The 7,500-nt window shown below is 49.7% G+C and overlaps 1 non-coding gene across 1 annotated transcript in view; it reads left to right on the top strand.

Moving 5' to 3' along the window:
• Positions 1-7,206: 7,206 nt before the first annotated feature.
• The window catches only part of LOC124579094, a 1,910-nt gene continuing 1,616 nt past the window's right edge, over positions 7,207-7,500 (top strand). The window contains exon 1 of the ribosomal RNA XR_006972832.1: positions 7,207-7,500. This exon is cut by the window's right edge and continues 1,616 nt beyond it. This is a non-coding gene — a ribosomal RNA (small subunit ribosomal RNA).

The following is a 7,500-nucleotide window of genomic DNA, read 5'->3' as shown; positions in this document are numbered from 1 at the left end:
GAAAGACTCTGCTCACAATCACAACCACACGTCAGCCAGACACTCTTATCACGCACTACTCTCTGCCTGTAACAGGCACAGAGACAATATGTAAGCACCAGCATGGAACAACACCCAGTGCATCCTCTCCGCCACATTAGACTATCCACACTATCATAACCAGACCGGGAGGTCCACTCACAAAACAGAATATCCCACCCTTCCGACAACCACCATTGCTCAGCTAAGCCACCAACACCCACACATGTCCTACACAGGGGTACACCCAACATCACAATACTGCCTCCTGTCACAGCACACAAACAATGGCAGGAATGAAAGACACAGGTCTGCCACAAGCATGGAATCAGAGCGCCGCCTGTTATGAGCCAAAGGTGCACCCTGACGTGGCAAATCAGATGATGCCGCAGTCATTTACTTACGATAATCACAATCAACAAACCGGCCCCCCCCCCCCCCCCAAAACACCTTTCCTTACAACAATGTGTACCTTAACCTAACCCGTATTGTGCCTTAACCTAACCCGTATTGTGCCTTAACCTAACCCGTATTGTGCCTTAACCTAACCCGTATTGTCCCTTAACCTAACCCGTATTGTGCCTTAACCTAACCCGTATTGTGCCTTAACCTAACCCGTATTGTGCCTTAACCTAACCCGTATTGTGCCTTAACCTAACCCGTATTGTGCCTTAACCTAACCCGTATTGTGCCTTAACCTAACCCACGTTGTGCCTTAACCTAACCCACGTTGTGCCTTAACCTAACCCACGTTGTGCCTTAACCTAACCCACGTTGTGCCTTAACCTAACCCACGTTGTGCCTTAACCTAACCCACGTTGTGCCTTAACCTAACCCACGTTGTGCCTTAACCTAACCCACGTTGTGCCTTAACCTAACCCGTATTGTGCCTTAACCTAACCCGTATTGTGCCTTAACCTAACCCGTATTGTGCCTTAACCTAACCCGTATTGTGCCTTAACCTAACCCGTATTGTGCCTTAACCTAACCCGTATTGTGCCTTAACCTAACCCGTATTGTGCCTTAACCTAACCCGTATTGTGCCTTAACCTAACCCGTATTGTGCCTTAACCTAACCCACGTTGTGCCTTAACCTAACCCACGTTGTGCCTTAACCTAACCCACGTTGTGCCTTAACCTAACCCACGTTGTGCCTTAACCTAACCCACGTTGTGCCTTAACCTAACCCACGTTGTGCCTTAACCTAACCCACGTTGTGCCTTAACCTAACCCACGTTGTGCCTTAACCTAACCCACGTTGTGCCTTAACCTAACCCATATTGTGCCTTAACCTAACCCATATTGTGCCTTAACCTAACCCATATTGTGCCTTAACCTAACCCATATTGTGCCTTAACCTAACCCATATTGTGCCTTAACCTAACCCATATTGTGCCTTAACCTAACCCATATTGTGCCTTAACCTAACCCATATTGTGCCTTAACCTAACCCATATTGTGCCTTAACCTAACCCATATTGTGCCTTAACCTAACCCGTATTGTGCCTTAACCTAACCCGTATTGTGCCTTAACCTAACCCGTATTGTGCCTTAACCTAACCCGTATTGTGCCTTAACCTAACCCGTATTGTGCCTTAACCTAACCCGTATTGTGCCTTAACCTAACCCGTATTGTGCCTTAACCTAACCCGTATTGTGCCTTAACCTAACCCGTATTGTGCCTTAACCTAACCCGTATTGTGCCTTAACCTAACCCGTATTGTGCCTTAACCTAACCCGTATTGTGCCTTAACCTAACCCGTATTGTGCCTTAACCTAACCCGTATTGTGCCTTAACCTAACCCGTATTGTGCCTTAACCTAACCCGTATTGTGCCTTAACCTAACCCGTATTGTGCCTTAACCTAACCCGTATTGTGCCTTAACCTAACCCGTATTGTGCCTTAACCTAACCCGTATTGTGCCTTAACCTAACCCACGTTGTGCCTTAACCTAACCCACGTTGTGCCTTAACCTAACCCACGTTGTGCCTTAACCTAACCCACGTTGTGCCTTAACCTAACCCACGTTGTGCCTTAACCTAACCCACGTTGTGCCTTAACCTAACCCACGTTGTGCCTTAACCTAACCCACGTTGTGCCTTAACCTAACCCATATTGTGCCTTAACCTAACCCATATTGTGCCTTAACCTAACCCATATTGTGCCTTAACCTAACCCATATTGTGCCTTAACCTAACCCATATTGTGCCTTAACCTAACCCATATTGTGCCTTAACCTAACCCATATTGTGCCTTAACCTAACCCATATTGTGCCTTAACCTAACCCATATTGTGCCTTAACCTAACCCATATTGTGCCTTAACCTAACCCATATTGTGCCTTAACCTAACCCATATTGTGCCTTAACCTAACCCATATTGTGCCTTAACCTAACCCGTATTGTGCCTTAACCTAACCCGTATTGTGCCTTAACCTAACCCGTATTGTGCCTTAACCTAACCCGTATTGTGCCTTAACCTAACCCGTATTGTGCCTTAACCTAACCCGTATTGTGCCTTAACCTAACCCGTATTGTGCCTTAACCTAACCCGTATTGTGCCTTAACCTAACCCGTATTGTGCCTTAACCTAACCCGTATTGTGCCTTAACCTAACCCGTATTGTGCCTTAACCTAACCCGTATTGTGCCTTAACCTAACCCGTATTGTGCCTTAACCTAACCCGTATTGTGCCTTAACCTAACCCGTATTGTGCCTTAACCTAACCCGTATTGTGCCTTAACCTAACCCGTATTGTGCCTTAACCTAACCCGTATTGTGCCTTAACCTAACCCGTATTGTGCCTTAACCTAACCCGTATTGTGCCTTAACCTAACCCGTATTGTGCCTTAACCTAACCCGTATTGTGCCTTAACCTAACCCACGTTGTGCCTTAACCTAACCCACGTTGTGCCTTAACCTAACCCACGTTGTGCCTTAACCTAACCCACGTTGTGCCTTAACCTAACCCACGTTGTGCCTTAACCTAACCCACGTTGTGCCTTAACCTAACCCACGTTGTGCCTTAACCTAACCCACGTTGTGCCTTAACCTAACCCACGTTGTGCCTTAACCTAACCCACGTTGTGCCTTAACCTAACCCACGTTGTGCCTTAACCTAACCCACGTTGTGCCTTAACCTAACCCACGTTGTGCCTTAACCTAACCCACATTGTGCCTTAACCTAACCCATATTGTGCCTTAACCTAACCCATATTGTGCCTTAACCTAACCCATATTGTGCCTTAACCTAACCCATATTGTGCCTTAACCTAACCCATATTGTGCCTTAACCTAACCCATATTGTGCCTTAACCTAACCCATATTGTGCCTTAACCTAACCCATATTGTGCCTTAACCTAACCCATATTGTGCCTTAACCTAACCCGTATTGTGCCTTAACCTAACCCGTATTGTGCCTTAACCTAACCCGTATTGTGCCTTAACCTAACCCGTATTGTGCCTTAACCTAACCCGTATTGTGCCTTAACCTAACCCGTATTGTGCCTTAACCTAACCCGTATTGTGCCTTAACCTAACCCGTATTGTGCCTTAACCTAACCCGTATTGTGCCTTAACCTAACCCGTATTGTGCCTTAACCTAACCCGTATTGTGCCTTAACCTAACCCGTATTGTGCCTTAACCTAACCCGTATTGTGCCTTAACCTAACCCGTATTGTGCCTTAACCTAACCCGTATTGTGCCTTAACCTAACCCGTATTGTGCCTTAACCTAACCCGTATTGTGCCTTAACCTAACCCGTATTGTGCCTTAACCTAACCCGTATTGTGCCTTAACCTAACCCGTATTGTGCCTTAACCTAACCCGTATTGTGCCTTAACCTAACCCGTATTGTGCCTTAACCTAACCCGTATTGTGCCTTAACCTAACCCACGTTGTGCCTTAACCTAACCCACGTTGTGCCTTAACCTAACCCACGTTGTGCCTTAACCTAACCCACGTTGTGCCTTAACCTAACCCACGTTGTGCCTTAACCTAACCCACGTTGTGCCTTAACCTAACCCACGTTGTGCCTTAACCTAACCCACGTTGTGCCTTAACCTAACCCACGTTGTGCCTTAACCTAACCCATATTGTGCCTTAACCTAACCCATATTGTGCCTTAACCTAACCCATATTGTGCCTTAACCTAACCCATATTGTGCCTTAACCTAACCCATATTGTGCCTTAACCTAACCCATATTGTGCCTTAACCTAACCCATATTGTGCCTTAACCTAACCCATATTGTGCCTTAACCTAACCCATATTGTGCCTTAACCTAACCCATATTGTGCCTTAACCTAACCCATATTGTGCCTTAACCTAACCCATATTGTGCCTTAACCTAACCCATATTGTGCCTTAACCTAACCCATATTGTGCCTTAACCTAACCCATATTGTGCCTTAACCTAACCCATATTGTGCCTTAACCTAACCCATATTGTGCCTTAACCTAACCCATATTGTGCCTTAACCTAACCCATATTGTGCCTTAACCTAACCCATATTGTGCCTTAACCTAACCCATATTGTGCCTTAACCTAACCCATATTGTGCCTTAACCTAACCCATATTGTGCCTTAACCTAACCCATATTGTGCCTTAACCTAACCCATATTGTGCCTTAACCTAACCCATATTGTGCCTTAACCTAACCCATATTGTGCCTTAACCTAACCCATATTGTGCCTTAACCTAACCCATATTGTGCCTTAACCTAACCCATATTGTGCCTTAACCTAACCCATATTGTGCCTTAACCTAACCCATGTTGCGCCTTAACCTAACCCATGTTGCGCCTTAACCTAACCTATGTTGCGCCTTAACCTAACCTATGTTGCGCCTTAACCTAACCTATATTGCGCCTTAACCTAACCTATATTGCGCCTTAACCTAACCTATATTGCGCCTTAACCTAACCTATATTGCGCCTTAACCTAACCTATATTGCGCCTTAACCTAACCTATATTGCGCCTTAACCTAACCTATATTGCGCCTTAACCTAACCTACGTTGCGCCTTAACCTAACCTAGGTTGCGCCTTAACCTAACCCACGTTGCGCCTTAACCTAACCCACGTTGCGCCTTAACCCAACCCACGTTGCGCCTTAACCCAACCCACGTTGCGCCTTAACCCAACCCACGTTGGGCCTTAACCCAACCCACGTTGCGCCTTAACCCAACCCACGTTGGGCCTTAACCCAACACACGTTGGGCCTTAACCCAACACACGTTGGGCCTTAACCCAACACACGTTGGGCCTTAACCCAACACACGTTGGGCCTTAACCCAACACACGTTGGGCCTTAACCCAACACACGTTGGGCCTTAACCCAACACACGTTGGGCCTTAACCCAACACACGTTGGGCCTTAACCCAACACACGTTGGGCCTTAACCCAACACACGTTGGGCCTTAACCCAACACACGTTGGGCCTTAACCCAACACACGTTGGGCCTTAACCCAACACACGTTGGGCCTTAACCCGCTCTGTAATTGTCATACGACGCGTTAAATTAGTGTAGTGTTGCCTAACTGCAACCCCCGCAATATAGTTTGCTACTCGCACTGCCTGGTCCCCAGTGTATCGCTTCATGTTAAACACCTTGCAGCGATACACTGTAATGTGGATGGCAGCAGGACGTACATGCTCAATGCCCTTCGCAGTTGTTCATTGGCATTCGCATGGCGAAGCACTTAGCCTACGCTGTGGTACGGCCTGTGTCAACTGTCCGCTGATGTTGTACGTCCAAATCACACACTGTACTGCACATTGGTCCTCATGTACTGAATGATACATCGTGGTACATGTGACCGTACAACGACTGCGCCAACAACGGCGAACCATGCGGTCCAACTGTTGTGCACTCAGCTATGTGTCGTCTCCCTATAAGAGCCGGATTGCAGTGTGGTATGCCCTGGATGGCGATCAGCATGAGCCGTCTGTTGATGTAGTGGCGCGTGTTGTCAGACGTAGTCGTCTCTTCTCACACACCGTGACAGCATGGTGCACTGCGTTCCACATCTGCGACATGCGACAGAGGCCGGTTGACAGTCGTTCGCGCAATGGACATCGCATACGTACGGGGGCCACCTTCCACGTGTTCGCGAAGCGTGCACATGTTGTTGCGTGTATGTGGGCAGACATAGTGTGTCGTGACACCTGACACAGGCATGCAACAATCGTTGAATTTGCAAATGGCGATGGACGTCTACGTTTGCTGGTGAAGTTACGCAAATGAACAACTGGTAAACCGTTGTGGTGCGGTTGTTCTCGCTAGAGGTGAATCAGTGATGGCGACGATCGGTTGAGCTACCAACCGGTTGTTTCAGCGATACCCACCATGCCCACGAACGTGAATGGCATGTGGGTGTGAAGCGATACGCGGCGGTGGCTGGGTGGGACCGTCCCCGGCCGGTGAGGGGGGGCCTCCCGGCGTGCTGGCCGCGCGGTGCGTGGGCGCACGCGCTACAGCCGGCTGGTGGGGGCGGCCAGTGGCAGGCGCGCCGGCCGACGGAGGCGGCAGGCGGCGCAGCTGCGCGCCGGCGCACCCTGCACGCGGCGCCGTGCGGCCAAAGTAGGTCCTCGCGGGCCCGGTGCGAAGCGCGGTGGACATCTGCAGTGTGCTGGTCCGATTGAGGACTGTGTGCGCTGAGGATGCGCCGCCGCCCGGCGCTCGGCGCCGCGACGCCGTCTGCTGCTCGGTCGCCTCTGCGGTTCTCGCAGGTGGTTTGTATCGCAGCTGTGCGGACGTGTTGGCGCGTGCGCTGTGCTGGGAGAGTTCGCTTCGGCACCCAAGTGGGGCTTTTGTCCTTCTGTGGCGCTGGCGTTGGAGCTGCCGGCCACCGTAGGTGGCGCGTGTTGTCTCCCGCCGGCAATGCCACGACAGCACGCTCCCGGGCCTCTGTCGGCAGCGGCAAGCTCAGTTGGGAGCACGGGTGGTCGCACCTAAAGCGTCTACTCGCCAAACTCCGGGCGATTGCGCCTCTCTCGAACCCGACCAAGTACTTAGGACGGCGCTGCGCGCCGCCGGGACCTGAGAGGGTTTCGAGGTGTATCGTGCAGGGGAGCTCAGCCTCCTCCTGTTTGCAGAATAATTGAGCGGACGCTTGCGTGTTCGCGCGGGCCCCCGGGACACACTCCCGGGCGGCCGGCTGCTCAGCTCTAGTTGACGCAGCTCCCTGGTTGATCCTGCCAGTAGTCATATGCTTGTCTCAAAGATTAAGCCATGCATGTCTCAGTACAAGCCGCATTAAGGTGAAACCGCGAATGGCTCATTAAATCAGTTATGGTTCCTTAGATCGTACCCACGTTACTTGGATAACTGTGGTAATTCTAGAGCTAATACATGCAAACAGAGTCCCGACCAGAGATGGAAGGGACGCTTTTATTAGATCAAAACCAATCGGTCGGCTCGTCCGGTCCGTTTGCCTTGGTGACTCTGAATAACTTTGGGCTGATCGCACGGTCCT

The sequence above is a fragment of the Schistocerca americana genome, unplaced genomic scaffold (genome assembly GCF_021461395.2).
Source record: "Schistocerca americana isolate TAMUIC-IGC-003095 unplaced genomic scaffold, iqSchAmer2.1 HiC_scaffold_294, whole genome shotgun sequence".
Classification (NCBI taxonomy): domain Eukaryota; kingdom Metazoa; phylum Arthropoda; class Insecta; order Orthoptera; family Acrididae; genus Schistocerca; species Schistocerca americana.
This window is presented reverse-complemented; position numbering and strand designations above follow the sequence as displayed.